The sequence below is a fragment of the Leucopleurus acutus genome, assembly GCF_964270905.1.
Source record: "Leucopleurus acutus genome assembly, chromosome: 3".
In the NCBI taxonomy this organism is placed as follows: domain Eukaryota; kingdom Metazoa; phylum Chordata; class Mammalia; order Artiodactyla; family Delphinidae; genus Leucopleurus; species Leucopleurus acutus.
The window spans coordinates 56,799,560-56,814,979 of NC_139145.1; the positions used below are offsets into that span (position 1 = coordinate 56,799,560).

At 41.8% G+C, this 15,420-nt stretch overlaps 1 protein-coding gene across 2 annotated transcripts in view; it reads right to left on the bottom strand.

Annotated features, from left to right (window-relative positions):
* Positions 1 to 15,420, bottom strand: part of ARHGAP26 (Rho GTPase activating protein 26) — a 479,016-nt gene that overhangs the window by 290,304 nt on the left and 173,292 nt on the right. The window lies entirely within an intron of this gene.

Here is a 15,420-nt window from a genome sequence, read left to right on the forward strand (position 1 = left end):
TAATTAATTCTCTCAATGCCTACATAGTGGCTGTACATACTTGATACCCAATACATGTTCACTGACGTGAACTCCAGAAGCTCAAAATGTTGAAGAGCAGCTTACATCCTCTCATGTGTCAATGAAGGAGAGTGACAGTGGGGAGGGACATCCTGGGTGGTACGGGGTGCTCAGTTTATCAAGTTACACCACAGCACAACTTCAGTGCACTGGCTGGGACAAGGTGTTAAAAGCTACATCCTCCTCTCCGTGCCATCTGGCTGCTACCATCTTAATAAAAACGCACAAGCAAGTACAGTAACTGCCAAGTGCCAATGGGATCTCTATCATAAGTAGGCCTAGGATAAGTTGAACTAAAACAAGGGCAGATTCGCAGACCTTACAATCATGAAGTTGACTTCCTTGGTCAATAACTCAGACTGGCTGTCAATGCCAGAAACACAACACTTTGGGAAAAAAACAATGCAACCAAATAAGAAATAACATGCAGAAAAGAAAGAATCACCTTAAGGATTTCTTCTTTGAACTGGGAATAGAAACTGAAAGGAATAGAGTTGTTCAGGAAAAAGAAAATGCAATGGTGATTCTACTTTTCTTGCAAGCAAAGCTTTTTCAAGCTATTCAAAAATTAAAAAAAAAAAAAAATCACACCACTAGCCTGAGTATAATTGTTAATTGTGGCAGCCACAAAAAGGAAAATGCAAGCACTAACCAAAATGAGGTAAATATCGGTATCAACCTAACACAGAAGCCCAATGGTGTGACTGAAAACTACCCCCCAGTGCATGTGTGTACCCTCTCTCCCTCTGCCTCCGGTTCTCTGCCTGTCACCCTCCCTCCCTCTTTGTTTCTCTCGCACACAAACACACACACACTCACTCTTCAAAGTTCGCCCTTTGTATAACTCATCTATAACAGAAATGTGGTTATATTTTATCTCTGGGCAAGCTCAAAATGCAAGCAGACAGTAGACAAATGCACTTAGCAGTAAAGCCTTCCAAAGTCTCCTTCATGGACCCAGACCAAACAATATGCCATTCCTTCACTGGGTATTAAGAAGAGAGAGCTGGGACTTCCCTGGCGGTCCAGTAGTTAACCCTCAGCACTTCCACTGCCATGGGCCCAGGTTCAATCCCTGGTCAAGGAACTAAGATCCCACAAGCCGTGCAGTGCAGCCAAAAAAAACAGCAACAAAAAGAAAACAGAGAGAGAGCCCTCCCCCAAATACTTATCCTCATGAAACAACCAGGTCCACGTGAAATGACCAGGTGGCAGTGGACCACAGTGCCCCCTGACAAACTAAGAAACGCTATGAGCGTTTTTCCTTAGCACCTCACGTACAGACATCTTGCATGCCACTTCAGAGGATTCACAGACATTACTGTCACACCCCTCCTCTAGTCCATCCTCAGATCCCAGAGTTAGCATCCCTGTTCACCGCATCAGTGGAAGTGACTCAAGTTCTAGCTACCTCCTCACACTTCAAACTTGCCTTCCGTGTCTAATTCCTCTGCTTGTACCAATCCTCTGTGGACTGTGATGAGTACACAGACCAAGTCAACTACATGGTAGATGGAGTTTAGAACAATCTACTGAACAGTCTTCAACCCAGTAAGAATACTGACTAACACACCTACCCAAAGAAATAGCGCACATTCCGTTTATGGTGAGAGTGATAACGGCTCTGGTCCTGAGCCCGCTCACGCGGAGGAAAGTATTAATCACTAGGCCTCTGAGCCCTTTGCCAAAAAGAGTGGACAGTAGTACACCCTAAGTAGCCCCATCATTCTGTCTGCCAAGATACTTCAATGGTATCTGAAAATTAAACCTCAGGACATTTCCGTGCTTGCTTAATGTACTGTTGCCATGTTGACATAAATGAACAAAACTGGCCTGACAATTTGAGAATCACATTTTTAGCCCCAAGGTTTTTTGTTTGTTTGCTTTTTAGTATTATTATTTTTGCCTTCTTGCTTTATATCCTATTCCAAACTCTGCCCCAAAAAATAAATAAAAATAAGCACATCATACTTAGGTTTTTATAAATCATTATAGTTCCACTGACTATAACTAACCCAAAAGGCAGTCAGTCTACAGTCGGGATAGATCTTGCAAGTCTCTAGACAATGATGTAATCTATGGGCAGGCATATATAAAATCTAAAAGTCTCTAGAATTCACTTTTAAGTGGACAGCTAATTTTTATAGAATTAATGTGAAACAGTGTGTTATCTCCTCGAGTCTCATAAGTACTATTACTCTCCCCAGTTTACAGTACTATTACTCTTCCCAGTTTGCAGAAGGTTCAGAGATGTTAGGTAAGTGGTTCAAGGGTCCATGGTAGAATCAGGATTCAAATTCAGATTGGCTGACTCCAAAACCCATGCATTTAACACTTTTCCTCCTACCAGTAAAGTGAACTAGGACAGTAGGAATCCACTTGCATACACAGTGAAACCCATTTGTGGAATTACAATAAATGACTATTGCCAGCTTCTCTATTGTACCTTATCATTGCAGGTCTGTGTGTTCATGCACGCATGTGCATGTGTATATACACACACACGCACACACTTTTGCTTAGGGTATATATTTTTTATGTTATAAATAAAGGGCCAAAGTAAAGAAATCATCTCAGGAAATGGAAGGCTAAGGTCAGCCCTAACCTATCACTCTTAGCTTCTTCAGCATGGCCACAAGGATGCTAGTGGTCACAGGTTCTCCTACAGCATGGCAACCTGACCACTAAAAAACATAGCTCTGAGCATAATTATGCATTCTGCATAAATTAAAGGAAAGCCAGCAGCAAGAAGATACACACACACACACACACACACACACAATACATACACAAGTACATGGATATACTAATATTATATATACATATGTGTGTGTATCTATCTATCTGTATATAGGTAGATAGATACACATATGAATCCTAACTTATTGTTAGTGCTACAGACAGTATACAACAGTTAGAATATTACAAACTTCTCAACCAATTCCAGATCTTTGGTCTCTAATAAGCCTTCTAACCTGAGACTTTCTCTGATTCAGGACACTGACTTCTGCCACATACCAACAATCACTAAGAAATGGAGAAGAACTCCTGAGCAGCACGGAAGTAAATGTAGTTAAATTCAAAGCCTGTGGCTAAAAAGAGGAACACACTCCTGGGTATTCTTTTCTTCATTCATTCATTCAAAAAATATTTATTTAACATGGATTCTCAATCAATATGCTCAGTGATATTTGGCCTGGGGCTATTCTAGTACTAGAGATATAGGGAAGAACAAGAACACCAAGATCCTTGCCTTCGAGGATTTCTATTTAGAGGGGCCCAATAGTGACCAGAACCCAAGACATTCAACAAATGAATTCAACGGTAGAGTACATAACAGAACCCAGCTCAACTCACCACCCCCCAGTTAATTCAATGAGTCATGAGTGCTTACTATGCACTCCAACCACTAAGCACTATAGGTAAATAATATTCAAGACAGAAAGACTATAATCGCTCTCTGCCATAAGTAAGTCAACATCCCCCTGAGATGACAACACACAGAGGTATGAACCAGGTGGAGAAAGTGCCAAAGCCAGGTGTCATAATCCATCCAGATGTCTGGCAGAGCCAACAAGCACTAGGAGAAATATGGCATTCATTTCTGCAAAGTAGTTCCAAGAGGGAAAGTTAAAAAGTACTCCAACATATCTCAACACTAAGCATCCCCTCCCCACAAATAAAAAGACAAAACCAAAAAATCCACGTCCGTTTACGCCAAGAATGTTGATGATTTCCTTAGTCTGGCGGAAGTAAAGCTCTCTTAAGATTTATGGTAAAAGCAAAACTAATTAGCAATGATTAATTATAAGAGGGCATGTTTCTAATCTGAGGAATCTTAGCTCAGCTTCTGGCTCCCCTCACCCCCTTCTCTTTTTGCCTTTAAAAATAGAGGTGAAGATGGGGGGAAGCTTGCTTTTCTGGGCATTTGGTCAAGACCACACAGCACGCGGAAGCCATGGCAGCTGGCCGGGGCCTGGCCGGGGCCACTCTCCTTCTGCTCGGCCTTTGGCTGTAACCATTAGACCACACGTCTGTGCTATTTTCCCAATGACCAAAAGGAAACATGTTTAAAACCATATTAGAAAAATGGCTTTACTTTTCGGATTTGTTTACTTGTTCTGGTGTTTTCTTCCAGGATGGTGGGCCAGGATTTTGGGGAACACACCTAAAAAGAATGCAGTCACAATGGTATCATGAGCCTTCCTAACTTGACCACACTGGAGCCCGATTCAGCAAACCCAAAGATAATCTCACAAAAAATGCTTATCTTGTTCCACACCTCACCACAACCTAACTCGCAGACCTCCTAATATTCAAAATGCCTCCAAATCCTTCTTCTGTCCATATATTTCTAAAAAATACCACCCCTGACTTAAATCACTAGGAAATATGACCACTTTCTGGCTTTTAGGGTATAAGAGAAGGCTGCAGAAATAGACCTAAGAACACTTCAATCATTCTTCAAATGAACAAAGTCATTCAAAAAGAAACCTCTCTTTTATTGACTGCCCTTCCTGCTGAAGAAAAAAAAAATTGAAACTACTCCAACCATAATGTCCACTCCCATGAATCCCTGCCATGATATCTGAAAGAAGGCCAAGAGTAATTGGTGCTGCTGTGAGATGCAGGGGGTCCCGCTACGGAATGTCTATTAAGACCATACCTCTGGACGCCTGCTGATGGTAATGTTCCTTTAAAAAGCCAAACCTCTAAACTGTTCCAGGTTAAACGAAACTAAGGAGATGTGACATGGTGGAAACCTGGATTAGAAAAAAATATTTTAGTGGGCCAACTGGCAAAATTTGAGATCTGTGAAACAGATAATAATATTGCATCAATGTTAATTCCCTGGTTTGATCATTATAGTGTGGTTATGAAAGATGTAACATTTGGGATACCTGTGTAAAGGGTACTCTGGAATTCTTTGTACTATTTCTGTGACATTTTTATAAGTCTGAAACAATGTTAAAATGAAAAGTTAAAAAAAACAAGCTAACACACAAAAACACACACACACACACATACGTACAGCCTCTGATAAATTCTTGACTTGCAAAAACATCATCTTGCAGATGGAGGAAACAAAATAGGGAACTTTTAATTTGGCCTTAATTCTGACACAGATGAAAAACTAACTGGCGACAGAAACCTTCAGAGTTAGAGCCTCGCCTATGCCAACCTCTTCAGAGAAGGTCAAGCAGTAGTTAACCTAGGCCACAAAAATGGAGGAAATGGGCTTCCCGGGTGGCGCAGTGGTTGAGAGTCCACCTGCCGATGCAGGGGACATGGGTTCATGCCCCGGTCCGGGAAGATCCCACGTGCTGTGGAGCGGCTGGGCCCGTGAGCCATGGCCGCTGAGCCTGTGCGTCCAGAGCCTGTGCTCCGCAACGGGAGAGGCCACAACAGTGAGAGGCCCGTGTACCGCAAAAAAAAAAAAAATGGAGGAAAGAACTACCAGAAAATATGAAATTATGTGTAGCATTAACAAAATAGGGAGAAGGAAGAATAGTGACTGCCCTCTAGAATATAGAGTGGCACGCATCTTCTATCTCTTTTCTATCTCTTCTCAGAGATGGACCCACAGGCAAAAGAGCTGAAAGGGACTCACACACTAGCCAGGTGGAGGGGCACACTATCTCCGGGCTCTTGGCTGACAGCCCTTGTAGCTGTTAGAGACTGCAGCTCCCATGGCTCCTTGAGAAGACAGGAAGATTTTCAACCTGGGAGTTAGACGGGCCTTGTTAGCACCTGGGGGCGTCTGACAGGTTGCTGACCGCTGCTGGAGTACAGAGGTGCAGGCAGCCTGAGGTCCCCATTCAGATCGTGCAGCCTCATGGACCTGGAGAGCAGCAGCTCAGGTGGACCTAAGAAGTACCCTTTATATTCACCACTCTCAACCTGAGCAGCAGGGGTTGGTTGCCAACAAGAATGAAGTGAAAAAGTCCTATCAACCAAGGAAAGGACACCTGAAAAAGTTCGGTTGCTACCATGGGCTTTAGAAAACAGAACTAAGAGAAATGATGGGTGTGATCCCAAGGCCAGAAATTTGAAAAAGAAATACTACTATTACTACTATATATAGCATGAATCACGTGCCACTGTTCTATGTACTTTACATACATTACTGTATAAAAAAGGAGAAATACGTACGGCTGGGAAACATGAGAAAAGATTTTCAATCCCATTAGTCTTTTTTTTTTTGGCGGTACGCGGGCCTCTCACTGTTGTGGCCTCTCCCGTTGCGGAGCACAGGCTCCAGATGCGCAGGCCCAGCGGCCATGTCTCACGGGCGCAGCCGCTCCGCGGCATGTGGGATCTTCCCGGACCGGGGGATGAATCTGTGTCCCCCGCATCGGCAGGCGGACTCCCAACCACTGCGCCACCAGGGAAGCCCTCCCACTAGTAACTTTGGGAAATGCAAATGAGACAATTCTCCACCATCAGATTGACATACATGTACATACACACAGAGACCCACAATAATACAGTACTGGCAAAGGTGTGGAAAAAATGGGTACCCTCATAAGATGGATCATAATTTAGTACTTTTCTGTGGAGAGAGTAATTTGTCAATATCTATTAAAACATTAAATGTGCATATACCATTCAACCAGCAATTCCATTTGGTAAGTATCCTAGAAAAATGCTCAAATAGGTAGATGGTAGGGTTTCCCTGGTGGCGCAGTGGTTGAGAGTCCGCCTGCCGACGCAGGGGACACGGGTTCGCGCCCTGGTCCAGGAAGATCCCATGTGCCGCGGAGCGGCTGGGCCTGTGAGCCATGGCCGCTGAGCCTGCGCGTCCGGAGCCTGTGCTCCACAATGGGAGAGGCCACAACAGTGAGAGGCCCTCGTACCACCAAAAAAAAAAAAAAAAAAAAAGAATAAAAAAAAATAGGTAGATGGTAAAGTACATAACGAGGATTTCATTACACCATTGTTTGTAATAAAAACCTGAAAACAACCTAAATGTCAAAGACTGTCTACTAATCCATGTTAAATCTATACTAACTCAAAAATTTTACAAAATAGAAGAATTTATTTCTAGATGTACAAGTACAGGAATAAATACTCAGAGAAAATTCTAGAGGGACACACACTACACGTTTAACTCTAGGGAGGGACTTCTCTAGAGTTAAATGTGGCTAGGAATGAAAGGTTCCACAACCCAAGTAACTAATGCCAGTGACAAAGGAAGAATGAGAGATGACTGAAAGAATAAACGTGACACACAGGGACCCTCTCCATTATTACTTTTATTTAATAACAAAATTAGCACATGCTGACTGTGAAAAATTCAAACAATTCAGAAGTCCTTCTCACAATGAATCCTACACCCTCTAAGATTAAACTAAAATAACAAAGACAAAAATAATGACAGGAGAGTAAAGGAGGACATGTTATAACAGGGGCTCAAGCCTAGAAAGGCAGCAGTGTGGAGATGAAGCTGACAGTGATCTGAGGCTTGCAGAAAATGCTAAAGACAAGCAAATGGGCCTTTATGTTCTATGTAGACCCAAAAAATGAACAAAGAAGTGAGAATATTAAACAGTGGATCTGTGCAGGTCTATAAAGGTAGGTGGGGAATCACCAAGGAACAGCTTCAGTTTAGAACACATCACACCAAGCCAATACTTTCATTTTCCTTAGGTTCATTCATCTGATTATCTGACAAGTGGATACTAAACACTTACTGTGCCAGACACTATGTATAAAAGATATAAAAACCTTTAAAAAAAAAAAAAAGTGACAATGGTCTTGTCCTCTGGAAGATGGTTATCCAAGCAAGAGGACCGATAGTAATCAAATAATCACACTAATCAATGTACAACTATAAGCTGGGACAAGGGCTTGGAAGTCAGGAAGAAAGTCTCTCAAAACATCTTTGCAAAGAAATGGAGAAATGGGGTCCATAGACAGCATACAAGGGTCCATGAACTTCAATGGCAGGGGGAAGAAAATAAACCTTTATTTACATTAGCCTCTAACTGAAATTTAGCATTTCCTTCAAATATGAACGTGGGAAACAACCACATTAGTGTTAGCAGTATCCGCAACTTTGTCACCAGTAGAAATCACAGATATTTCATATGTTACTTTGCTGCAGGTAACTTGAAATATCATTTATATAAGTTGTCAGACTGCCCTCATATCTTATTATTTACTGTGGTAATAAAGAAGTATATATTTATTATATCACAAATGGTTTTAATATTTTGATAACTATATTTCTATATTTTTTCCTTTGTAAGCCATATATTTTATACATTTAAAAAATTACTCTGAGAAAGGATCTAGAGGCTTTACCTGATTGACAGATGCATCCATGGCACAAAAAAAGATTAATGGTCACTCAGCTAAATTCTGGTACAAGTAAGTGGATATGTATCTAAATGAACTATACAATCAAGGCATTCAAATAACTTCAAATCCACCCACACAGTCTCAAGTAACGGAAGCAATGTGGTTCGCGAAGGAAAATAACCTCAGTCATCCTCAACCCTTCCCCTTAGTTTTGCCTCTAGTTTTTCAACAAGTATTTGCTGAGTGCTTACACTGGGCCAGCTGCTGTGCTCAGCAAGGGGGAAACTGCAGCAAACAAATGAAATTTCTATTTATGTGGGCCTTCCTCATCTTGGTATCCTCATTGTTCATCAAGGCAATTGGTGGACAATCTATAAATGTTTGCTAAATGCTAAAAGAAGAATGCTTAGGACCTGAGTAAGCACCACCAGTGTGTTATTAAAGTGTAAGGTTCAAGCCAAAATCTTCTGGCCATCAACATTTCCATTTCTTAGAAGAGTTTCATCAACTCTCCATCACAAAACAATTTCACCTAACCTCCTCCTCTTTTCTCCCAACTTGTAGCTCAGGCTCTTCAATTAACTATTCTATGATTTTCATGAGAAACTGTTCTTCTAAAGGACATCTAACCAAAGGGAACAAGGAAAGATGTGAATATTACTAAATTTCTTTTAAGACTTGAGCACACTGGTGTGATAGTATAGGTACTGTTATGAATTCTACCTATATAAAAACACTCACATGATTCAAAGATGAAGCTTGCAACCAGCTTCTTAACTCAGTAAGAGAAAAGGAAACACAAACAAGTAACATGGAGGTATAATCCAGTTTCCCAGCAGCTTGGGGCTGAGTGGGGGTGGGAGGTGGGGAAATGGAAAGTAAATTAGGAACCTTGCTTTCACACGCTTCATCAGTTCACTCTATGTGACATTACAAAGAGAGCTTTCACAAAACGGGCGGAAGTATCCTTCCAAACCACCCTTCTACTCAGAAAGAAGTGAGACCTGCATCACCACACAGGAGCTTAGCAATTCCACCCACACCTTCCTAACCACCCATACTCCTTTGATTGCTTATTTTACTAAAAAAGGAAAATGTAAGCATCAGCAGTGGAGTGATGAGCTGAGCCTGGCATACAACCGGGATTACAAATTACCAGGCCTGGGCCGCATCATAGCAAATGAGGCTAAAGATTACTTCATGCCTGTCCAACTCATAGCCTGAAAGTTCAGACTGACTGCTAAATGAAATTACATTTTCCACGCTAGTGAAAGCAGTTCCTGCCCTGCACTCTGGCGAGCCCGGGCAAGGTGGGTAAGTAAACTCTGTGCTTCACTGAGCCAAGTAATTTAGAAACGAAGCTAGAAAGAGAATCCAGGTATCCCTGCCCCTGCTCTCCAAAAAGATAATAGTAAGAACTAACTTTTAAAGAGCACTTCACCATGTAGAGGCCTTGTGCTAAGCACTTTACCTATAGGTTGGTCCTTACAAAACAATCTTATAGAAAGATACTATTATCATCACCATTTTGTAGGCAAAGAAACATGCTCAGAGGGACCAGGTCATTTTCCAGTGTTAGAGAGCTATTAGTGGTGAATAGGAATTTAAAGCCAGGCTGCCTGAGTCCACATTCTTAACCACCATGACATTCTGCCTCTGACCACGGGATCTCATCTGAACAGTCATCAATCTTATTTTTTCCTTTAAAAAACAGCTCACTCTTTTGGATATCAGGTGCAGACTGTAAGATGCAATGCAACTGCCCATTTATTCTATGAGTTCTTTAAGAACTCACGGACTGGAACTTGGGCTTAGCAGAGAAAGGTTGAGAGAAGGGCACACTTTGTTCAGTCTCAAAGTCCACAAGGACTAAAATGGAAGGTTTCTTTAAAATGGAGGTGAGCAGTAGGAAGCCATGCTGTCTTGTCCACTTGCTAGAGGAGTGGTTTTTCCTTAGTCTCCCCGTTTTTCCCTTCTTCCATAGCAGCAGCCACAACAGAGGAGCTCCACTTAAAAAGGATGGGTAGATGCCATTCAACTACGACTTCCCAATAATTCAGCAGTGCATAGGTTGTAGTAAAAAGAGCACAGAGCTGGAAGCTAGGAGACCTGGATAACTGACCCAAGATCAACCACTGACTGGCCTTTTTAGGTAGTGTTCCCGCTTATATAAATAAGGGCGTGATACTGGCCTAGCTGTGGGCTTCATTCTGCTGCACAGTTAGGAGGTTGAGCCATATGAATTTGCCAATATCTGGCCATTTTTGACTTACAAAAGTGACAATTTCATAGCTTCAAACGAATATATGTATTTACACACAATCTTTGATGCTACACCACCTGTTTCTTCCCTCTTAATTTAATTCCACATAATTCTGGCATCTGCCAACTTTCTAACTTTCTGGATGTCAAAAGAGATTCGAGTACTGGCTCAAAGTGGAGAAATATTTAATTTTACTAAAGAATCTTTGGGTGTGAAGGAAGACTAATACCTCTAAAATAAGGAGGTAAGAGAAGAACTTCCAGACGCACACCACTAATCACAGCTGCGGGAATATGTGGGAACACAGTTTAATGATTAGAGTGGTCCAGGTTCTGAGACTCCAGGTTACCCTATTAGTCCCAATGACATGCTGAGTCATCTTTCCATATGGGGGAGAGAGAATAATAAATACATCAGGTTGGGTGTATACGTGTTGGTAATGACGGTAGACTGGTACTGATTCTAATCTGCTTGTTTAATTTAGTGAACATGCTATGAGCAATATACAAAGAGAAAAGGAGAGAACTTCAGTTATAAGGAGCCAAGAGAAAGGAAATTTGCTGTCTCTAAAATTTCTCCTGGTTGCAGTATTTATGCAGCTTGAACTAAGGTTCTGTGTCCCATTTAATATGGAAAGTCTATTCTCAAGCCTGAGAGAGTGGCCACAGAATATTAAAATGAAAGCTTATGTGGCTGGAATGGTGACTCTATAGCTTGCCAACCCAGATTTAGTAGAAAGTGAAGAAAATCCAGCAGAATCATTTCAACATCTGTAGGCCTTTTTTCTTTTCTTACCCTACTGCACTAGCTACGACTTCAAGTACCATGCTGATTAAGAGTGGTAAGAGTGGACATCTTTGCCTGGTTCCCATTCTTAGGGAGAAAGCATCTAGTCTTTCACCATGAAGTATGATGTTCAGGGTAAACTTGTGGTTTTCACTCCTGGCCAAGTATCAAAGAACAAGCTCTCTGAACTGAAAATTTAATGGAGTATAGATATCAGAGCTGGGAGAAACTGTGTCATTTTTGTCTACCTCATGTCTACTGCCCTTCCTCACATAACAATACTTTGATTTCTCCTCAGGGAAGTGCAGTGGGCCGGTGAGTCACATCTGGTCAATTCACCTATCCCATCCTCTAGTCGAAGTGTTTAGTCCACTAAAATTCAAATATGGGACTTCTTTGGAATTATTAGGCAAAGCTCTCTTTCTACTATACTTAGAGACCAGGGATATCAGGCCATGACTGAAATTTGGCCTTCTACTGGTTTTTATAGATAAAGTTTTATTGAAATGCAGCCACACTCATTCATTTACATATTGTCTATGGTTGCTTTTGAGCTACAAGAGCAAAGCTGAATAGCTGCCATAGTGTCTATGCAGCCCCCAAAGCTTAAACTACTTACTATCTGGCCCATTACAGAAAAAGTTTCCTGGCTCCTGTTCTTGATAATAAGATGTAAGCCTGGAACAGTTAGGAAGCATATCACCACTACATAGAAAGAACCTCTTGGAAATGAAGCCAACACAAAAGAAAAAACCAACTCCAAATATTATGGAAGCCCCTGGATTCAGATGGGCCAGAACTACTATACCCCAATATTTTTCAGTTATGTAAGCCAATGACTCCAGCTTTTTCTCAGACAAATTTGAATTGGGTTTCCTTCATTTGAATTCGAATTCATCACATGGATCAAAACCATAATGCTCATTATAGAAACACAACTAATTTCTTCCTCCATTACATATCCATCAATAATATAAAGACATTTGACTTTTCTTTAGACGAGAATGTCACTGGGTGCTAAAAACTGTAATTTATTTAACAATTAACTAAAACATTGTAAAATCAACTGATTTGGGGTTCATTTACGGTTTTTTTCCCAACCAACCATCCTGAGGTGTTATTGAACAATGCAAGAACAAAAAGGGTGGAAACCAAGATTACCAACGGCTCCAAAAAAAAAAAAAAAGGAAATAAAATACCCAACACTTAATAATCAATCACAGAACAACCGAGCTGTAAGTATAAAAACAAAAGATAGGTGCTGCCATTAACATCTCCCTGAAGTAAGGGAAATACTCTAAGATCAGCTAGAGAAAGAGGTTTCTGCTCCCTTACCAAAGCCAAAACTCCCAAGGGGACAGCTTTAACTAATTAGGGAGATGGTGATTAAAGCCGGAGCTGCTAATTGTCTACTGGGTATATACCTCCGGTAATGCTCCCTAGAGGCTTTCAGCAATGGGAGACAAAATCAGGCCTAATATTCCTGCCAATTATACTGTCATCACATTTCTGTATTTCTCTCTGTCTTTAGGAAACTTAAAAGCACACGGAGGTGTGGTTTTCAATGCAAACTCTATGTTGCTAAGAGGAAATCAATTTATATTATGTTTAGAAAACAATTATTTGTGCTTTAACTTGTTTTAATGTGCACATTCTGGAGCAAGGAGATGTCTCTCTCAACAGCACACTTTCCATCTGCAGAGGCCAGATGTTAATCTACGGGAAAACTAAGGTGGTTAGGAAGAAAACCAAGCATATGCAGACAGAAAGTAAATATCAAGTGGTGGGAGAGGGAGGTGGGGAGGCTTAAAACGCAGTGAGTGGAGCAGTTTTAGAACTCCAGCTTATCGGAGGGAACACACACACACACACACACACACACACACACACACACACACGTGGGTTTTTCACTCATACGAAGAATAGTATGCCCTGAAAGAATTTTTCTTCCTGGGTATTTCCTCCCCTATGAGTTGAAGAAACATTCAAGAGAGTCAGAGAAAGTACTGTAAAAATGTACTGAGCGAGGATTCTTAGAAGGCAATTTGACATTTTACCTCTATTAAAGATGAAAACCAAAGACATTTAGGGCTAGATATGGGTTCTAATTCTAGCTTTGCCACTGTGGTGGAAACTGTGAGCCACCCCACAGTTTCTGTTCTTCCTCCTTGAAGTGATAAGATCCCCTGGGCACCGGCTGGGCCCATGGCTGCCTATGTTCAGCCTACTTTTCCCATCCTCCTTGGTAGATATATGTGGCCATGTAATTATTTGGGGGCCCACAGAAGTGAGGTGTGCATCTTCTGGCTCCCAGATGCTCTCATCTCCATTATCTGCCTGGAAAATGGAAATGAATGGAACATGGAAAGCCATGGGTTGAGGATGGCACTGATACTGACCAGGGTTCTTGGCCTTCCCCAATCAATAGAAATTGACTAGAGGCCAGACAAGAAATTCAGGCAAGGCTTTATTGGGTCCCCTGCAGCAGCAGGTGAGGGGGAGTGAGAACAAGTAACAGGTCCCTGAGGGGTGTCGAGATTGCTCCTTATATGGGGTGAGGGTAGGGGTGTGTCCAGGGGTCAGGCTGGAGGGGTAGCTTAGGTGGTTTGCCCACCCCTTAGGTGGTGTTGCGTGCAGGGGGCATGCGCAGTACCGGGCTTTTGCTCCCGACCCCCTGCTTTTGCTCTGGGTTCTTCAAAAGTGGCTGTGAGGTTTTTGGCCTCTTTTTATCTTTTGTCCAGAATTTGCCCCAACTGCACATGCACCCAGTTATTTTCAGTCCCTTATAGTTTCTTTGTATTTTGTTGCTCAAGGAGAGGTGTGTCCAGGTGCAAGCACCGCAGCAAAGGGCCCCAGGTCCCAGCCTGTCTCAGCACAATGACCCTGTTAGGCACAGACTGCTCACTTCTGAACTCTGAGACAGAAATAAACCTCTATCTTATTTAAGCCACTGCACTTTCAAGTCCCTCTGTTACAGCGACCTAGCCTGTACCCTAGTAATATAGCCACTTACAATCTGTGAAACTTGGGGCAAGTTATTTACCCTCTTCTAAGTTTCGGTTTCCTCATCTGTGAAATGGAATCATAACACTTACTTTGTAAGGCACTAAGAGGAGTAAATGGGTTAAGAGAAGTCATGTGCCAAATCTGTGCCTTACACACAACTAACGGTAGGTGACAACAGCAAAGATATGAAGGACTACTTAGGGAACTGCTTCCAAAGGCCTATGACATCAAGCAGCTATTGTGCCCACAAAGCCCCGAAGGTAGAAATGTGTATCTGCTTTTGAGAGAGCTATCAAAAGTTATCAGTAACAAAGTATTTGGGGAAAATCAGGGGTATCCTGTATCTTAGCCCAGCAGAAGAATTAAGATTAAATAATGTTTAATTACCTAGAGTTTAGCAAACTGCACCTAAATCTTTAAATAGTTCTTTAAATCTTGCTCTGTATTATTAAATGTTATACAAACACTAGTTATTTGCTTATGCTTAGTTGCCTGTATTGAGTTCCATGTTTGGATACAAAATACCTGAGTAGAAAATGACATGAATCGATACAGACCACCTAACCAGGGTAGGCTAAGACAGAGACACACAAATGAACTGGAATCATCTATACTGGACACCCCACTTGATGCACAGAGTTCTACAGTCAATAGAGGCTATGCATGCCTCATGTCCCTTGCACATACTTCCCCCTTTTGACAGTGCCTTCATAAGTGATCATTATTGGTCCGATTACTGGCCCTCTGACAATGTGGATTCTTTCTATCTTTTACTGGTCGGACATGGTTAGACCGTACTCTTACGACTTCTGTAACCTTGAGATTTGCTGAATACTGGGGTTGAGATCCTTGGCCGCAAATTAAGATGACTACTGTGACTCTAGGGACTTCCCCCAAGGTTTTTCCGTGGGTTTCTCAAGTCACAAGATGCAGAAAAACCACAAGATTACATCACCCAGCAAAGACCAGCATCTCTGAAATGGGAGCATGGATCACATTAC